Source organism: Carettochelys insculpta, chromosome 18 (assembly GCF_033958435.1).
Source record: "Carettochelys insculpta isolate YL-2023 chromosome 18, ASM3395843v1, whole genome shotgun sequence".
Classification (NCBI taxonomy): Eukaryota; Metazoa; Chordata; order Testudines; family Carettochelyidae; genus Carettochelys; species Carettochelys insculpta.
In genome coordinates, this window is record NC_134154.1 from 1,349,735 (window position 1) to 1,369,582 (window position 19,848).

Consider the following 19,848-nt stretch of genomic DNA (forward strand, 5'->3'; position numbering starts at 1 on the left):
AATCCAGGATACACAAGACAAATGAGACTCCTGAAAGGGGTACAGTGGTCTGGCAAGCTTGAAAGCTGCTGCTTTAGGATACACTTGGGACGTTTTCAAGATTTGCTCCACAGCCATGAGGAGAAATGCAGCATCACCTGTCTTTAAGGCAGGAGGTGGGGAACCATGTTTTGTGTCAGGAAGCCCCAGAAAAATCAGTTGGGGCTACAAGCAATTACAAAACAGAATACAAAGTACACAGGGCTCACTTTATAGTATTTATTATTTATGTTATTTGCACTGTAATCATGACAAAGGAAATAGTATTTTTCAGTTCACCTCACACAAGTGTTGTAGTGCATTCTCTTTACAGTTAAAGTGCAATTTATAAATATAGAATTTTTGGTACCTAACTACTCTCAAAAGTAAAGTCTCCAAGTCCACTCAGTCCTACTTCTTCTTCTACCAATTGATAAGAGGAGCAAGTTAGTTTACGGGAGATAACTCTGACAACTTCCTGTTTACAGTGTCATCTATGGTCTCGAGTTACAGTGGGGGAGGTGTAGGTTGGATATTAGGAAAATCTATTTCACCAGGAGGGTGGTGAAGCACTGGGATGCATTGCCTACAGAGGTGGTGGAATCTCCATCCCTAGAGGTTTTTAAGTCCCAACATGACAAAGCCCTGGCTGGAATGATTTAGTTGGGGTTGGTCCTGCTTTGGGCAGGGGGCTGGAGTCGATGACCTCCTGAGGTCCCTTCCAGCCCAGGGATTCTGTGTTTCTAAGAACTGGTACTTGCAGGCACTTTTGCAGCCAGCATTGCAAGGTATTTACGTGCCAGGTATGCTAAATGTGTACCCATTCCCAAGGATATGCTTCCGTGCAGCTGATGTGCATTTAAAAAAAGTAATGCACTGATTGCATTTGTGACCGAATGCCTTAGGAGAGGGTTGTGTGTCCCTGGCTCTGTTTTACCCACATTCTGCCATATATTTTTTGTTTATAGCAGGTTTGTATGACGCCCCAGGACGGGTTGGTTAAGAACACTTTCACTGGAGGCTTGACAAAACACACAGGAGGTACCAAGGCGAGATGTCTAAAGTTAGCGACAGCACTCACACCGGGGTCGGACTCTGAAGTGCCGCCTGAAAGCCGAGAGGGACGGGGTGTGGAGCCTGCCTTCAGGAGTCTTAAAAGAGAAACTGATGTGGATACAGTGGCAACTGCTGGGGAGGGACACAAAGGGGGCACAGTGACTCCTCCCCATGCCACTCCCAGCTTGGGGGGAGGCCATCCCTATGAGGGTGCAGGGCTGGGAACAATCCCCCACTCCACCCCATTTCCCTGCCCCACTCTGGCCCTGCCCCACCACTACTCCATCCCTTCTCCAACTCCTTTCCCCCAAGCCCCATGGCCTGAGAGAACTAGTTAGGTGCCTGGTGCCGGCAGGAGAGGGTGCCCTCCCTTACTCATCCTCAGCAGCGGAAAACAGAGTGACCTGGCCTAGGCCATTCCATTGCCCCAGCCCCCAGTTGTGTCTGCCTCCTGCCAGTTTGGGAGCTGGTTCTACCCCTTCCTCCAAGCTCCCTCTCCAGAGTAGCACATCCTCTGGGTCAGTGGTTGAAGCAGGAAGGGACACGTGAATCTCTAGTGCATTTGGCACATGACTGTTTTGCTAGGCTGTGTACCACAGTGCCATGCGAATGCCTCTTCTCACTGTCAGGTGGCACTGTAAAGGAGAAGCAGGCAGCAGTATCTCCTGCAAATACGGGTCTGAGCCATTGGCTGAAGAAGGAGTAGAACTGGGTGAACTTGTAGTGCTGAAGTTGTCTGTTTTGTTTCTGAGTGAAGTTTTTTGTACATAATTCTCTTGTAAATTCTGTGTTGTGGTCTGTGGTCACATGCTTTGTATTCTGTGACATCAATATGTTCAAAATGGTGGAAAACACCCCAAAACAACATTTCAGTTGGTTTTCTATTGTGATTAATCGTGACTCTTTTTAATCCCATAATAGCCCCTCTCTACTCACTAGACATACCCTTCTACATATTTCTTTTTTTTAAGGAGACCACATTGCCATGGTATCTAAGTATTAACTAGAATCAGCTGCTTAGACTAGTTTCTTGTTCAAACTGAGGAGAAAAGAAAGAAGAAAACAAATAATGAGAAGGGAATTAGATTTTTGAAATCTCTACAGTTTGAGTGATCTAAGGCAGTGTTTCCCAAAGTGTGGTCTGCGGCCCAGTACTGGTCCTTGGGGGAAAAAAAGTCCTTAGAAAATACATAGATTATCGCTATGTACTATTATTATTGTGCATAAATAATAAACAGTGACAATTTATTCAGTTTTCATTTTTTTAAATATGTGTTTGTATTTTTGGGCCGCAAAAAAAAGGTACTGAAAAAAACCGGGTCCCAACTGTATAAAGTCTGGGAAACCCTGATCTAAGATGTTATTAGCAAGAGAGGTGCAGACTTTGGAAACGTGTATTATTTGTAACCAGACAAGGTTCCCTTTAAAACATTGTTTATTCACAGGAAATTTAATTTGCAAAACAGTGTATTTCTAGTTAAATGAGAACCTGGGTTCTGATTCCTGTTTGCAAGTCATTCTCCCCTGGCTCACAGCATGATTGAGGAATTCAATTAAAATTAAAGAGAATCCTATCACAGCAGACCCTGTCAGAGTCCAACAGCTTGCACCTCAAAGGTTCTCAGCTTCCTGATGCATCTGGAATTTGTGGGGGAATCCTACATTTGGTCTGGTGAATTTTCCCCACCCTGCTTCTGTGCCTGGCTGTTTTGAAGCCTTCTCAAAAGCTCAGTCTGGGTTTGGTTCGAGGTTTCTATAGAAATTTGGAAGGGACGGTTCTTGCCTTTCAGATGAATGTTTGCCCATCCACACTTAGGGACAATGTCAGCATGCCCCTGGGTTGGGAAGAGTCATGCGGATGCAGTACAATGCTCCCGCTATCCTCAACTATTCAGGGGCAAGATTAAAAAACACTTGGTGTCTTCTCAGACTTCAGCTGGTGGACTGAGGTGCAGAGCTCTTGTGCCTTGAAGGAAGGTCACTCTGCCGGTACTTCCTGTCCCTCTTTAAAGAAAGAGGAACTGCAGCCCATGAACATTTGAGGAGCACCTTGAGCTGACCGTCAGATGAATGCAGGTGGGATCCTGCTGACTCTGGTGACGCAGCCATCTGGATTCCCGCATCTGGAGACTCTGCAGTGTTGTGAAGAGGACGTGGACATTGTATCCCTGTTCCAAACTGGCTGCCTGAGTGAACCGCCAGGGTTCCTTCTTTTTCCTACATGGTAATTTGGTGATGTTCTGACCTCAAGTCCAATCAGCCTTTCCTATGGCAAAATTCTCCTTGTCTCCATCAACTGCTCCACAGCAAAGTCAGGACGAACTTAGAAAAGAGGCTCTTTGAAGCCAAACCCAACAGCTTCCTCTATCAACACCGGTTCAGTTCTGGTGACTGTCTTGGTAGGAGCATATTAAGGAGAGAAGACTGATGAATTTGGAAGCCAGGAATGCCTCTGCATGGCTGGTGATTGCATGGGTGTCAAAAACTTCAGGGGCATGCCAAGATTGCCAGCTTGGACATAAACTGAATCCTGAAGTCCTAGAATCACAGAACGCTGGAACAGTCTCAGGTTAAGCTCAGTTGCATTATCTGTGCATTGTCTCTGGAACCTTAAAGGTGACCTACCAAAGGAGGTGGCTACAAACCAAAGGGACTGAAAATGGTTGTTTAGAAAAAGTTTCGATCCGTTCCAGTGGCAGAACACAGGGACGATAAGGCACAGCCTGCCAAAAACTAAGGCATGATCATTACAAAGTTTAAACAGACCACACCAGCGCAGTATGAACCACTTGTTGCTGATGCTTCCTTCAGCCTGTGGCCAGAAGTATCTCATGATGAACGGCATTTCCAGATGGTATTTCCAGTCCTGGCCTGAACCAGGACGTGTGAACTGGAGAGGACGGTGCAATGAAACTTAATTCCTCCTAAAAGTAGAGCAGCACAAATGAGAATGAAATGGTTCGATTTAATTTTAAATCTGAATTGATTTTTCATTCATTAGTTATTAGTATTCCCTGGGTGGACTCAAAGTTGCAGGAAAGAGAGAATTTGAATTGGGTTGGGATAGTTGTTAGGGACGTGTTGAAACCTCCATAGGGGAGCACAGGAGTGGAATATCTAAGTCCATTGTATTGGCTTGGAGAGTGATCAGCACCTAGATACCTTAAAGGAAGGTGCAGAAAAACTCTTCAGTGGGCAGTGAGGGGAGAACCTGCTCCCTGAGAAGTTCCCTCCTGACCCTCAAGGACAGCCATCTGCTTGAGCCCGGAAGCATGAGAGTGGATATGCCTTCCAAAATGCTTGTTGGGTTTTATTTCTTTTAGCATTTCCGGTTATAAATCCAAATGTGTTCATTACAGTATGTCCACCCCATCCAGCCTCTTACCTCCATCAGTGGCTTGCGGGTTTTGATGGCTGGGGCTGAGTTCACTTGGATCACGCCTCCACAGCATGGTGTGAATGCCTTATTCTCTTCCCAGGTAAATTTATGTGGTGGGGCCTCCACTCTCCTGGCAGGGTCAACACAGCTGCTTAGAAGGAAGATTCAAAGCACGGGTAGCCCTGAGTTACTTGTTTGCTAGCTGAGGCTCCAAGTGAGTCGCACAACCACACCGATCTATCCAGCAGAGTGACTGTGAAACAGGGAGCAACAGGGACATAACAGAGTAAACCAGAATGGTCAGGTGGCACCTAGACACCCTGGCCTGCTGCTTCCTGCCTCTGGCTGTCTCCTTCCCCGCAGGGCTGCGGCCGGCACATGTCTGTGCTGCCAGCGTCCAGGCAGCCCAGTGAGGGAGCAGCAGGAGATGTTGGGACAACAATTCCAACTCTTCAACCCCCAGACTCTGAACCCAGAACACCAAGATCCCGGGAGGCAGGCGGCCCCTGGCCTGTGGCAGTGGTGGTCCTTGCCACGTGGGGACTGGCTGGTGAAGGGAGTGGAAGGACTGGTCTAGACTGGCAGGGTGGGGCCTTTTCCCAATGCAACCCAGTGAACTGGGAGTGCCGAGTCAGGCCCATGCCGAAGGGCCTGGCAATTCTGCCCGTCCCCCTGGTTACCTTGAATGGGGAAGGCCCAAGCATAGGGACCCAGAGGCAGCGTGTGCTTTGCTCTGGTGTGACTGTACCACTCCGTTTCATAGAATCATAGAACAACAGAGCTGGAAGAGACCTAAATAAACCCATCAAGTTCAGCCCCCTGCTCTAGGCAGGACCAGACCCATCAGATCAGCCCCGCCAGGGGTTTGTCGAGCCGAGACTTAAACACCTCCAGGGATGGAGACTCCACTACTTCCCTGGGTAGACCATTCCAATGCTTCACCACCCTCCTAGTGAAAAAGATTTTCCTAATGTTCCACCTGGACCTTCCCGGCCGCAACTTGAGACCATTGTTCCGTGTTCTGCCATCCGTGACCACTGTGAACAGCCTCTCTCCAGCCTCTTTGCAACCTCCTTTCAGTAAGTTGAAGGCTGTTATCAAGTCCCACCTCCGTCTTCTCTTCTGCAGACTAAACAGTCCCAATTCCCTCAACCTTTCTTCATAGGTCATATGCTCCAGCCCCCTAATTATTTTGGTTGCCCTCTGCTGGACCCTCTCCAGTGTATCCACATCCTTCCTATAATTGGGGACCCAGAACTGGACACAGTACTTCAGATGCAGCCTCACCAAAGCCGAATAAAGAGGAACAATCAGTTCTTTGGATCTACCGGCAATGCTCCTCGTGATGCAACCTAATATGCCATTAGCCTTCTTGGCTACAACGGCACACTGTTGACTCATGTCCAGCTTCTCGTCCACTACAACTCCCAGGTCCTTTTCTGCAGAACTACTACCGAGCCACTCAGACCCCAGCCTGTAACAATGTTTGGGATTCTTCCAGCCCAAGTGCAGGACTCTGCACTTGTCCTTGTTGGACCAGTCTGGGACTGGTGTCTTCTGTTGCCCCATCTTCCTGCTGGGTCTCCTGCGTTATTTCAGATGCCTGTAGCAATTCTTTTATTCCTTTCCTTGGGAGGAAACCATTCCCATTGTTACTGGTCCCACTTCACATTCAGGTTTATTTTTGCCAGCAGATGAGCTGAGCTCAGGGCCTTGCAGGCTGCAGTTTGATCAGGAGGGGTGGGCTGTTCTCAGGAAAGGCCTGTGCACTCCCCGAGCACTTGCAAACAGAGCTGGTTCTCTGGGGGCAGGTGTGGGGGGCGGGTTGGGAAGCAATTATGGACAGAGTTGGGTAAAACTTTCAGCCAAAGCATTTTTTTGCTGAAAGAGGACGATTTCTTGATATCCAAATGTTTTGCACATCCAGGTTGGTTTTGCTCCATTGCTCATGTTTAAAAAAAAATTTGGATTTTTCGTTTGCGATGACTTCTCCTTTGAAATGGGCCTTTCATGTTTTAAAAGGCAAGGATGTGGAAAATGCCCCACTCAAGACAAGAGGGTTTCTTTGACTTGTTGGGACTTTGAGCTGCTGAATTCTTGTCCAGGTGTCTCAACAAATCTCTTTTTCTTAAGCTGCAGCTATGGGCCCTTTCTGGTTTGCAGCTCCTCTTGCCAGGGACTCAGGTCTACCAGGCCTTGGGAAAGCCAGGGGAGCTCTGCCTTTGCTCAGTGAGAGGAGTGTGAGTGTGTCAGAGTGAGGCAACAGGTGCTTTCCCTGCCACCCAGCTGTGGCAGCAGGAAGGCCTGAAACAGAACTGTGTGGCGCAGGGAAGTTGTGGCTCTGAGTTTGTGTGGGATCCAACGGCCCTGCGGCAGAGCAAGTTCAGAGACCACCTGCCCCCCAGTTCCCTCCTGCTGTCGGGTCTGGTGTTGAATAATGGTGCTGTAAGAACTCCCTGGGGGCCAGCGGCTGGAGCCGTAGAAAATATTAATAGCCTGGGCCTGGGAGAGGCACACACAGGCTGCATGAATAATGGAGTGCTCGGGCCACGTCTCCATCCTGATCAGACTGAAGGATTATCTGTCTGGCCCGCTGCAGTCTCCAGGCAGGAGCTTGGCGGTGCACAGGCCTCCATTGCTGGTCCCACCTGTCCCGCTCCCACAGGGCGTGGTGTGCACGGGGCCCAGGAGGTAGCACTGAGCTAGGAGCCCTCCCCCTGTTGCTGTGCAGGCCCAGCTCTCCCATCTGGGAGCTGTTTGGGGCACGTGCAGAGACGAAGCAATTAAAGGGACATTTGCAGTGAAAATTGAAAAAAGACTCATTTCTAGATTAACGAAGCAAATGGGTTTTCTTTTTGGAACTTTTCTTATTTTAGTTTCTTTTGGGCCAATACGATTCGGCAGAGCCAGCCTCTGTGGACAGAGCGGTCTGGGGTCACAGCAGTCTGCAGTTTGCAGGACACCTAGTGCTAATGCTGCTTCCAGACAGCCGCGGTGGCCTAGGAGGTCCTGGTGACAGCCTGGCGTGAGGTAGGCCGTGGCTCTGGCACAGACATCACTGGATCACAAGGAGTGAGTGCCTCCTCCTCCCTGCCCACCCACGCCACAGGTGCCCCAGCTCCCCAGCAGGCTTGTCCCCGCCCCGCCAGCCCTTTGCTGCTGTGCATTAGAGACTGGACTGTTTCTTATGCACAGCATGTCTCCCTCCCCCTGTTCTCCTGAGCACACTTACTTTGATCTATGGTATTTTTGTTCTAGAGTTTCAACCTTCTCCAGTGGTGTGGGGGAGGATGGGGGGGGGCTCAGCCTCTTCAGCCTTGTCCCCAGAGTCCACAGCAACTAGCCATTTCCTCTGCAGCAGAAAGACAAAGGAAAAGCTGAACAGGGGCCGGGGGCTCCCCCACTGCTCTGAACATATCTTGATGCCAGGCCTTGGCCTCCTGGGGGCTCTGGTGATGAAGCCCTTCGTTTCCCTTGAGCGCAGCTCGCAGTGTGGGACGAAGCCCTTGAGCTGCACTTGTGAAGTGTGGTGTCCGGGCTAGCCAGGGCTGAAGCTGGTCTTGCCCTTGGATGGGACTTGGGAGTCTCAAAGGACAACCCAGATTCTGCAGAAAGGGGGTGGGTGCTTTCGGGGATCATTCCTCTGCCCTGAGTTCAGTTCCCAGCTGGGGGACGGCCAGTTCTGGGCTGCAGGGAGTGTGGGGGGCCCAATGGCAGCTCTGTGCAGCATCCAGTCTCAGCTGCTTAGAGCAGAGGGCCCAGGGCCTGCTGCCTGGCGACCAGGACATGCTGGGGCTTCACCCTTCCCGCTCCCTCCAGGCCTGCATAGCAACGTGCCAACCTGACATCTCCACGTGGCAATGTGGCTGGAGGGGCACCACCATGATGCCGGGCGCAGGCTGGGAGCCACAGACAGTCTCTCTCGCACAGGAGTGATGCGGGCTTGGTTCCGCGGAGGGAACCGACACCGCCGGGGGCGCTCTGCCCCCAGAGTCAGTGCTGCACCCAACGCCGCAGGGAGTGGTGCCGGTAGCCCAGTAGGGGGCGCTCGCCATAGCGTCCAGACTGAACAGCTGGTTGGGTATTTTCCAGCCAATCAGATTTGCATGGGAGAATGGAGGTTCGTCAGACCCCGTAGCGGCAAAGGGCCGTTCTGACATGTTTCTGACTCCCACGGTTTTCCGAGGATGAGAACTTGGCCAGATCGCGCGGTTGGGCCATTTTCTAAAGGAACAACTCCGATCTTCTGCTGGGAAGTGGTGTGTCTGTGTGGCTGGTGAGCTGATTAAGGAATGGAGGGGGACAGCGGGTGTGTTCCAGCTCATGAACATTTTCAAGATTTCAACTCTTCACCCTGAAACAGTATGGGAAATATTGAGCTCTCAGCAATGTTGTTGGGCTGAGAAAACCACGTCTCGGCCAGCTGTGGCTCTGCAGGGGCTCAGCTTTTGGAGATGTAAAACCAGGGACCCTCCCAGGGTGGCCAGAGACAATCCCAGGCTTTGTCGTACCAGTTAGGGTGTCAGTGCCATTGGCCTTGCCAAGTCCCCGGGGGGGGTGTTCCTCATGGGCAGTACTCAACAGGATTCTCCTGACAACCAACACGGCCCAACGGCAGAAACTGGAGCCCCTGGGGAAGTTGTAGAGCAAAAATTGAGGTGCTGAGTAAAGTTAGGTGTCTGCAAATTTGGGTGGTAGTTAGGTGGGGGCAGTGCAGCACAATTGCTCTGCGCCATTGGTGAGTTTCTGACCAACAGGAGCTGAGAGATATTGCTGGGGAGTGGGGGCAGCACCTGAAATCAGTCAATGGGAACAGAGAAATTTTGTGGGGGGAGGGGAGGCAGTGCAGCACAATTTCTCAGTTCCCATTGGCTGGCTTCCTGCCAATAGGAGCTGAGCGATTTTGCTAGGGGTGGGGGCAGCATGCTGAAGACCTCCCACCCCACAGAGAACCCCATGGAACAGCCAATGGGCTGAGGCCGCTGGCAGGCAGGGAAAGTCTGAGCTAAGCAACTCCCAGGCAGAGCCTGCTTCTGGCACCCACACCCTTCTGCACCCCCCGACTCCTCCCTGGATCCTGCACCCCTCCTCTGAGTCAGAATCCTCTCCTGTGCTCACAGCCGCTCCCAGGCCCTGCACCTCAATCCCCTACCCCAAACGCCCCCTCAGGCTGACCCCACACACACCCCATGCTGCACCCCAGGCCCCTCCCAGAGCTCCCTTCTGCACCCAACCTCCATCCCAGACACTACTCCCCCTCCACAGAAAAGTGCAACTCTTGGTCCCCATCAAATATTACTGCCCAGCCCTGCTCTGGTTTTGGCTAGTCCCAGCCCGCTCTGTCTGCTGCCCTGCCTGGTGTGCAGCAGAGCTCTGTGCGCGAGTGCCTGGCCAGCGGTGCTCTGTGCTCTATGGGATCTAGTACTTTTGGGGCAAGAGCACTCTTCAGCCTGTGGGCCAGGCAGGCCCTGGTCCCTGGGTCCCCAGCCAAGGTGCCAGGCCTCTCCTTTGCATGCCCTACCCAAGGCCTGAAGGTTTGTGCAGGCTGGCCAGCTGCCCCTCTGGGGCCCTCGCACCCAGAGAAGCTGGCCTGGCGCACCGGAAACTCTCCGTGCTCCCTGCCCTGCCCCTGCCCATGACTGTGGCTGTGCGCCACCTGGGGCCTGATGGGCAGCAGACACTGTGGTTGCTGGAGGAGCCAGTGAGAGTTCAGCAGCCTTCCTGCAGCTGCACAGTCAGTGCCCATACCTCCCTGTTCCTCCTGGAGGCCTGAGTGCCCCTGGGCCTGGGTAGGAGCCAGGGGCGGTGTGTAAACAAGGCAGGACGGACTGTGCTCTCACTGCCCCAGCGCTCAGCACCTTCCTGGCTCAGGCTCCCAGGCTCGTGCAAGCGTTCCTGGCAGGCAGGCATTTCAGAGATGCTCTTAGGGCACACCAGGAGTGGAACCACAGACCAGGCACACAAGCCATTCCTCTCCCACCCTCCCAGTGCAGCACCTTGTGTGATGGAAACGCACTTACAAAGGGTGTCCTGTTCCCCACCCCACCTGGTGGTCAGCCCACACAGAGACTAACCTACTGCTGCCACCAGCAAATGGAGTTACACCCTTGGTTAGAATGGTAGTGGTATCTACGAAGGCCCTGGGGGTGGGGGGGCTACCCTTCCTGGTGACAAGTGATGGTGAGGGCGTTACATGCTATTATAACTCTCTAGGATGAACTTTCTCCCTAGCCCCTGGCACCTGGTCACCTACTGCCCAGAAGCATGAGAATGTTGCACAGTGAAAGGAATCCAAGCCCCCCAGAGGTTCCAGGTGAACCCCAAATTGGCACGAGGCCACCATCTGCATCATTTTAAAGTCACCTGTGCCACCACCTGGTATAAGAACCAGCCAGGCGCCTGAGGCATAAATCTCCCTGCACCATTTATGTCAGCTGGTTATTTAGTGAAATGTTTCTTAAATGAACACTTGATGGAGGAAGAGAAATGGCGAGAACGTACCAAGCAGCAAGGTTATCCGCTTGTCCCGCCGGCTCGCTAATTGACAGGCACCCGCTATTAAAAATGTGTAAGCCGCAGCTGTGATACCCTTCCCACCAGCTCGTGGGGAAAGGGTAGGCCCCCTCCCCCAGCTTGGCTCGCTCAACCATCCCTAAGCAGGAAGGAAGATTTAAGGAGTTGTTCTTCATTGTGGCTATTGTCATTCCTGTGGATTTGTTCAGTGCTGGGCTTTAGGGTCCCATATGGCTGGGTCTGCCCTCGCTCTCTTAGACCCCTGGGATCGGTCCAGAGCCCTCGCAGAGGGCCTGGGCATTTCACAAGGGCGTAGCTAGCCTGTCGCTGTAAGCTGAGTCTGGTGCGTAGGACGAGAAACGAGAGCCGTGCAAAGAGCCCCAGGCAGAGTAAACGCTGAACTCACACCCAAGTGCAACACAGGGGGTGCTGTGCTGCAGGGCACAGAGGGTGACTCAACACCCCGTTTCCAGGCAGTCCCCCAGGCCCTCGGGCAGCACTAGGGGGCACTGTGCTTCAGTGAGCATGACGGTGACTCAGGAAGTGGCGCTGTCCTCTCCGAGTGCCCCATGGGACTCAGTGCCGCAGGGTTCGGTGGTGGTGACTGGTGGGTGACGTGTTCTCCTGGGGTCTGTACTGGTGCCCATGCCCCAGCCTGGTGCTGGGGGGCACTCTGCAGCTGGCAGTGCTCTTGCTGGACACAGTCAAAGAGGAAAGCTGTCGCCCAGAACTAGGAGTCAGGCCTCTTAGGGCCTGTTCCCAGCTTTCCCTTTGACCTTCCTTTTGGCTCTCTGTCTTGGTTCCCCCACCTGTCATACTTACCTGAGTGAGCAAGGGAACGGGAGGGTTCATTTTCACCAGACAAAAACTCCATGCAGCTGGAGCTGCAGCTGAAAATAGAGATCAATAACTGAGGCTCAAACACTTTACAGGGCTGCTGTAATTATTCCCCAAACCAAGCAGCGTGAACCCCGAACACTCCGTGCTAAGGTCACTTTTCTAACAATTAAGGTAAGAAATGGAGAGCTGAGGCACCCAAATGACCTTAACTGTGCCCTGTAGTGATGCCTCAGGCAGGGGAATGTGTGTGAGAAATTAACAATGTCTTTAAGAATCATTTCCATTTCATATGGATCCACAATTACTGACATGCCTTAATCAGAATGGATGGTTTTGTGAGCTACCACGAAGAGCAGAATTCAGGTTTCTGCTGAATGAGAAACTTTAAGTTGTAAAGAATAAATGGGAAAAATGGCCCTTAATCCTTGCTAAAAAAATCACGCAGAGCCAGAGCACACAATTTCTGAGTATCTGAGAAGTTAAAAGTCGCTTTTGTTCTTCTATTACTGAGATTACATGAGGCAAAATAAGGTCTAACACTAGGCGCTGTATTTCTCAAACAACCCACTGGTATTTATATTGAATTCCTAATCTAATTAACATATTCATAAATGAAATGACCTGAGAACTGGTTCAGCGCTGGACTAGCATGTGCTGTCTTCTGAGGGATGGATATGTAACAGAGAGGTTGAGTTCTCTGCTTTAAACACAATACTCAGCTGTGCTGTAACTATGCCATTGTTCTTCTGTAATTTTAACACGTGCCGACTGTCCTGCTAAAACCACACTGCCAAAGTTCAAACAGAGCTGGTCGCATGCTAGTGGTGTAAGCAGCAGCAACTGCGACACCCTTCCCTGTCTCCAGCGCTTAAATTCTCAGAGCATTTCCCCAAGCCACAGGGCTCAGGGTTTTAGTCCTGCTGGAGGTGTCAGGGGCTGGGGCTTCTGCCCTGACATTGGTTTGAAAATATTTACTGGCACTCTGCGCTGGACGGCTCCAGCTACGTATAAGGCCTACCTAGGTCTACATCATTGTATTTTGCTTTGTAACTCTTCTGTCATGTGTTCAGGACAGCCCAAAGGGCAGAATTATATTCACTAATATATAGAGTGAAGAGGAGACCTTTACTTCCCTGGTGACCTTTGCAAGAGTCCCTTCCCCAGGAAACGTAAGAGTTCTACGTATATTTACATACACTGATTGGCTGGTGTTCGTTTTATTGTGTCTGGAGAGCCACATCTGGTCTGGTTTATGAGGCCAGAACAGTCAGTTACACAAGAGTCCTGCCAGTCTAAAAGCTCACTGGGAGATTCAGTTTGTCCGGAGAGGAAAGGTGGTGATTGTCCCAGTGACCTCTGATGTTACAATGACCCCCCAAGCTGTTGACCAAAGCTGAGGGGTCGCCATAACAGATATGTGCAACGATCACTGACAATGTAGCTTAATTACAACCTAATGTTCACAGACCTGCTCTGTGCACAAGAACTCAATTAAATTTAATTGTATGGAAGTTTGTGTTAGTCCATTGTTAAGTTCCTTTTGGGGCAAAGAAAAGACCAGGTGCTACAGTTCTTTTAAGAACAGAGCTTTTAATTAATTTTAATTAACATACTAATTAACAGATTGACTGGTAAGTTGTGAGGAAATTCATTCTGCGCCCATAGAGTCAGAGCCCTAAGTGTGGGGCGGGTAAGCGGTGTTCTCCATTCAGAAGGAGGTTGAAATCCAATGTGAAAATGGACGTAGCCTTGTCTGTAGCGTACTTGTGCTGCCAGAGTTCTTCTGCTCTTTCCTTCACCCTGGCTTTGCTCAGGTCCCAGTCCCACCCCATGGCCAGATGAAGGGACAATGATGTCACAAGGCTGGGGGAGCTGCACGCCTTGTGTTCTCCTCCGTTGCTCTGCTGCTCACAAGCCACGTGCTGGCCTGGGGCAGCACAACTAGGATGGCAGCCCTGTACCAGCGGACTGAACCTGGTTCCTTGGTACCCTCTGCCATCCTGTTCACTGGTGCCAAGGTGCAGTCAGCAAATCTCTCTGAGTCTCTGAGTCTAATTAGGTGCCCTTGGTATGGTGCCCGCATCTCATCCATTATTTGTGGCTGATTAGCTGGCCCCAGGCCAGCAGAGTGAGAGCATCCTGTCCTCTTGGGAAGGACATGGAAACGGAGGTGCTGGTCTCTGCCCCAGGGCTCCTCAGTGGGATCTGTGGAATCTCTGACTCCATGTGAGCCACAGGTTGCCAGCCTCTCAGTCCTTGGGAAGTCAGCATTGCTTGCTAGCCCTCCTCCCTCCAGGGACCCCAGCTGCTCCCCATGCCTGCCAGGCGAGTGTCCTTGGAGCAGTGTCCCCCCCGTGCCAGCTCTCCCGTCACGAACCCCAGGCTTTCTCTGGCCTGAGCTACATAGAAGATGTCAGCCCCTGGCACCCACGTTTGGATGCTGGAGGCGGTTGCTGGCACAGCCCACCTGCCAGAGGTGCTCATAGTAGTGGCTATGGGTAACTCTGCTCACTGGCCTGTGCTCCCCAGGAGGGCACAGGAAATGGTCACGATGGCCCCTGGTGGCCTTGGAATCCGGGGATCTTGTCAGAGCTTCCCAGCAGCCAGCTCCTCCAGGGGAAGGAGCGCAGAAATGTGCCGGCCTGGCCTTCCTTGCAGGAAGGACTCCAGCACTGGCAGCTTTCCAACAGCGGTGCCCTCTGGGCTGGCTGCCCCTGCTGCCGAGTGGCACCGCAGGCCCGTTCCAGCTGGGACGCCAGCAGCGTGGCTGGCCTCGGAGCAGTGCCCTCTCTTGCCACAATGACAACCCTGGCAGCAATGTCCTTTCCGTGCTAGTTAGACCCTGTCCCCGTCGTCCTGTTTGCAGCTGTGTCCGCTCCCTACCGCATGTGGCACTGTGCACCTGCCAGAAAGGATGCCAGCTGCGAGCTTCCTCCCAGGAGTGCCCTACTATTGACACAGGGGGTGGCAGTGGGAGTGGGAACAACATTCTTCATTTCATTTATGCTCCATGAAACCCAATTGCAAAACGCCTGCTCCCTCCCCCGCTCCCAGCAGCTGCCTTCTTCCCGGGCGTTTTATGGCTCAGCCATAAAAATGAAAGGGTGTGAGTGTGGGCGGTCGGGGGCAGAGGGAAGGGCCAGCTTGGAACAGAGCAAATGGGGCCGTGCTGGGAGGGGTGACGCACAGAAGCTGGAATTCATCATCAGCACAGGGGCTCCCATGCAGAACCATTCGTCAGTAACCAGGGACCGCTGGGACCGTGCCTGGTCTCCTGTGGCCATGGCTGCATCCCCGCTGGGCCTCCCTGGCTGTTTGTGGGCTGGGCAGCATCCCGGGGACACAAGTCCAGCTTGGAGCAGGGGGCGTCCCTGCTCTCATCAGGAGCCACGCCAGCAGCTTGTCAGAAGCCCAAGCAGAAGTGCAGAGCAGACTGCAGACCAAGTGCCAGCACGGCCCACAGGTCTCAGCCGGCAGCTCAGCAGCACTGTGCTGGAAGAGGGGATGCCATCTGGACAAGACATAACACAGAGGATGTGTCACTGCACCTGCTCTGGCCGTTTGCGGTCAGCCAAGATCCCCCAGCCCCTTTGGCTGAGGGTCAGGTTGGGAGCTGGTGCCCCAGGACACAGCAGGCTGGAGCAGTGGGTCTCAAACACCATTGCAGGGGGACCCCCTTCTGACAACAACAATTACTGCACGACCCCCAGAGGCAGCTGGATCCTGAGCCCACCCAACCCTGCCTCCACCAGGAGCGGGAGCTGAAGCCCTGAGCGTTCAGACCCAAGCCAGGGCCGTCTCCTGAGCCGCGGTGGGCTGGGCTGGGATCCTGGTGGAGGGGGTTGGTTGGCTGAGCTGGCGGATGCTGCAGGCAGCAGGGACACACCGAGGCACTGTGATTAGAAGGGTAGTGGTAGGGTCTGGTACAGACTCAGAACGTGCTCCACTCCCTCTGGGGGCTGACCAGCTGGTGGCCCTCACCATCCCTGGGCAGCTTTTCCTAGGGTTAGCTCCAATATTCCCTCCAGTCCCCATTTGGGGCACTGCCCATTGACAATGAAACCTCTGCCCTGCCACAGCAGCAGCTAGGTGCAAGACTGGCCAGCACTTTCTGCCAGAAACTGTTGTGCAATGTTGCTGTGTGCCATTATACAGCTGCCTCGTCCCACCCCAGAGGCAGACGCATTTCAGGGGTGCGTGATGTGTGCCTCATCCCTGTCTGATCCACAGCCCTGCAATGGGCTGTGAGACTAGCGCAGTGCAGTTCAGAAATCCATAGCTAATACTAATGAGAATAAGCCACACCGAAGCGCTTGGCTGGGATGGTGCTTTGCCAGCAATGGACTATTCTGCTGAAAAACGAGGGAGAACCATTTCCTTATCGTCTTTGACTTTTAAAATGAAGAAGATTGATCCCCTCCTTGCAGAGGGCAGCAAGTGCTTTATCCGGATGGCCTCTTGCAATTTATGGCTCTCTGGCTTTGAGAAGTGAATGTTTATAGCGGTTCCACATGCTTTTTATTTTATTGCAACGATCTGTTATCCCTCTGCTCCCTCAGGAGGTTCTGCAGGCTTGCTGCAGGTTGCATCTCCAACTCAGCACCACATCAAGCAGAAGATAGTCCCCTCCCTGCCTGCGTTGGAAATCCACCTCCTGTCCAGCCCTCGGGGTGGCCTCCCCATATAGGGGCTTCAAGCGTCTTCTCCAAAGGCTCAGCCTCGGGTTTCTCTCCTGAGCCTGTTTCTCGCCCCCAGCAAGGGCATCGCTGGCAGCCCAGAAAGGCTGAGCCTGGGGGTTTGGGCCGTGGCCTGGAGGTGGAGGTGGGACGTAGCAGTCTCTGGTGCACATGAGCAGAAGGGGGTGTGCTGGAGAGGAGCATGGGAAGGGCTGTAGTGTGCTGAGCACTGCGGGATGAAGGACTTGCTATCTCCCCCCACCCCAGTCTCCTCTCACATCCTCCCTGCATCCTCCAATGTCTCCAGGCCCCGAGGCCTCATCCCCAGCTCCTCTGTCCCTCTCAGCCTCCCCCAGTGGGGCCGGAGCCACAGCCTGGCCGAGCATATGCTCTGTTCCAAGCCAGTGGCCAGCCCAGGGCAGAAAAGGGAGTGGTCCCTCCTCTAGCTGACGTACAGAAGGGCTGTGCTATGCGTGTGGGGAGCTGGGTTCAGTCTCCACAGGGTATGACTGATCCCATCCCATGGCCTGGGGATGTTGGGGTGAGGTGCTGATGGGAGGCAGGGGAGCTTGCCAGGCCTGGGTGGGACACCTGCTGCTGTTAGATCCTGCCGGGAACAGAGCGGGGCAGCTCTAACTCTAATCAGATGTTTATCCTGCTCTTTGATGTGGCTTAGTATTTCCTTCCCTGCCCTCCTCAGCCACCCCCTCACTGTATAATATTCTGTCTGAAGAGACAGCCGGGCAGGACAGGCTGCTGAATTCCAGGGGGTAATTTAAATGGAGCTGCCACTCCAGCAAATAAGGCTGAAGTGGAAGAGAACAGAGCCCTATAGCTACATCCGCAGAGCTTGACAAGGGGCCTGGGAGATTTGCTGTGCGCTTTTTGCACTAAACCACTAAAAGCCAAGCGAACAGCGCTGGTGAGTTTCCTCGGGTCAGGGAAAATCTCTGAGAACTTTCATCTCTCTCAGCGAAGAAACAAACCAAAATGAGCCCACAGAGGCAGCAGCCCAGAAATCATCAAAAATTCAGCGGGTATGAGACTGAGTCCCTGGGAGCTCCACGTGCCGCTCGAGCTCGCAGAAGCACACCACCACGGAAAGGACTCCCCGGGGAGGGAGTCTCATGCTAGGAAAAGGCAGAAGTTTGCTTGTGTCTTCCCAGCGCCATGCAGGTCTGGATGGGCCAGTCATGGCTACCAACCCTGCAAGACCGCTTCTAGGGGAGAGAAGAGCTCAGCACCTGGCCTCTCAGTGAAGGCCACCACTAGGAACCGGGAAACACACCTTTCAAACTTCCCAGGCAGGCCCCCGAGCAGCTGTCAGGTGGCAACGTCCTCTGGCCCGGAGTGACCAGGTCAGATCTTGGCCAAGCAGACTAGGCGTGAGCAAGGCTGCATCAGGGCCTTCTCTCACTCGGCAACGCCTTTGGTGGTCCTGCTCCTGGCGCATCACCACTTTACTTCTGATGTTTCAAGGCATGGGTTCGAATGCTGCCCAGAGCTGCTCCTGAGCCTAAGCCTGGGAAGTTTCCTGGTTGCACCTGCAGAGCTATGTTGCAGTCAGGGTCTGTGAGGGACAGCACAGTGTAACCTGGGGTGGCCACGTCACTGCCCTTCTCCACTGCCTTAAAACAAACAAAGCAACTAACCCCAGTTCCCACAGCAAGTAGCTGGAGAGCCAGAGCTCAGAGCCTGAGGGTTTTCAGCAAGGGCTGCACAGGGTCAGCCTCCACCTTCATGCCCCAAAAGGAACGAAAGAAGTGGATTTAATCACATGACTTCATAAACTCTAATTTTTACAACATGACATAACTATTTTATATCCCCTCAGAGGTTCCCTTCACAGTCACAACGAGCAGAAACAAGGAGAAAATGGAAGTAAAACTTCAACCGTTCAGTCCCCAGAAAACACTGTAAGAAGAAATGGAGACGTCCCAAAAGCTCAGGTTTAGTTCACTCACGTCTCAGTCACTGTCTTTGATCACCAAAGATGCGCAATTTGCCGAGTGTGAACCATCTTCCCCCTACTTGCTTGTGCGAATCCCCAGAGGGAATCCAGACAGATCTTAGTGGAATCCTAGAGCACCAGCACGGGAAGGGAGGCCATCAAGCCCAGTCCCCTGCCCTCACACAGGACCAAGCACCAGCGAGATCTGTATTTTCCTCTGCTATGGGTCACTTCCAGACAGCCAGCGAACAGACTTAACAGCATGACTGGGGAGTCACAAGCACACAGGTTTAACGGCGAGACTGGGGAGTCACAAGCACACAGGTTTAACGGAGTGACTGGGGAGTCACAAGCACACAGGTTTAACAGCGTGACTGGGGAGTCACAAGCACACAGGTTTAACAGCGTGACTGGGGAGTCACAAGCACACAGGTTTAACGGAGTGACTGGAGAGTCACAAGCACACAGGTTTAACGGAGTGACTGGGGAGTCACAAGCACACAGGTTTAACGGAGTGACTGGAGAGTCACAAGCACACAGGTTTAACGGCGTGACTGGGGAGTCACAAGCACACAGGTTTAACAGCGTGACTGGGGAGTCACCAGTACACAGGTTTAACGGAGTGACTGGGGAGTCACAAGCACACAGGTTTAACGGAGTGACTGGGGAGTCACCAGTACACAGGTTTAACGGCGAGACTGGGGAGTCACAAGCACACAGGTTTAACAGCGTGACTGGGGAGTCACCAGTACACAGGTTTAACGGCAAGACTGGGGAGTCACAAGCACACAGGTTTAACGGCGAGACTGGAGAGTCACAAGCACACAGGTTTAACGGAGTGATGGGGGAGTCACAAGCACACAGGTTTAACTGCGTGACTGGGGAGTCACAAGCACACAGGTTTAAAGGCGTGACTGGGGAGTCACAAGCACACAGGTTTAACGGCGAGACTGGGGAGTCACAAGCACACAGGTTTAACGGCGTGACTGGGGAGTCACAAGCACACAGGTTTAACGGCGAGACTGGGGAGTCACAAGCACACAGGTTTAACGGAGTGACTGGGGAGTCACAAGCACACAGGTTTAACGGCGAGACTGGAGAGTCACAAGCACACAGGTTTAACGGAGTGACGGGGCAGTCACAAGCACACAGGTTTAACTGCGTGACTGGGGAGTCACAAGCACACAGGTTTAAAGGCGTGACTGGGGAGTCACAAGCACACAGGTTTAACGGCGAGACTGGGGAGTCACAAGCACACAGGTTTAACAGCGTGACTGGGGAGTCACAAGCACACAGGTTTAACAGCGAGTCTGAGGAGTCACAAGCACACAGGTTTAACGGCGTGACTGGGGAGTCACAAGCACACAGGTTTAACGGCGAGACTGGGGAGTCACAAGCACACAGGTTTAACGGCG

At 52.9% G+C, this 19,848-nt stretch overlaps 1 long non-coding RNA gene across 1 annotated transcript; it reads right to left on the reverse strand.

Annotated features, from left to right (window-relative positions):
* Positions 1-254: 254 nt before the first annotated feature.
* LOC142022900 (uncharacterized) lies at positions 255-9,344 on the reverse strand. The gene is made up of 5 exons (XR_012648069.1): positions 8,965-9,344; positions 8,295-8,807; positions 7,686-7,805; positions 4,460-4,601; positions 255-3,998 (listed from the first exon to the last, which is right to left on the reverse strand). It is a non-coding gene; the product is annotated as an uncharacterized LOC142022900 (long non-coding RNA).
* Positions 9,345-19,848: the final 10,504 nt, after the last annotated feature.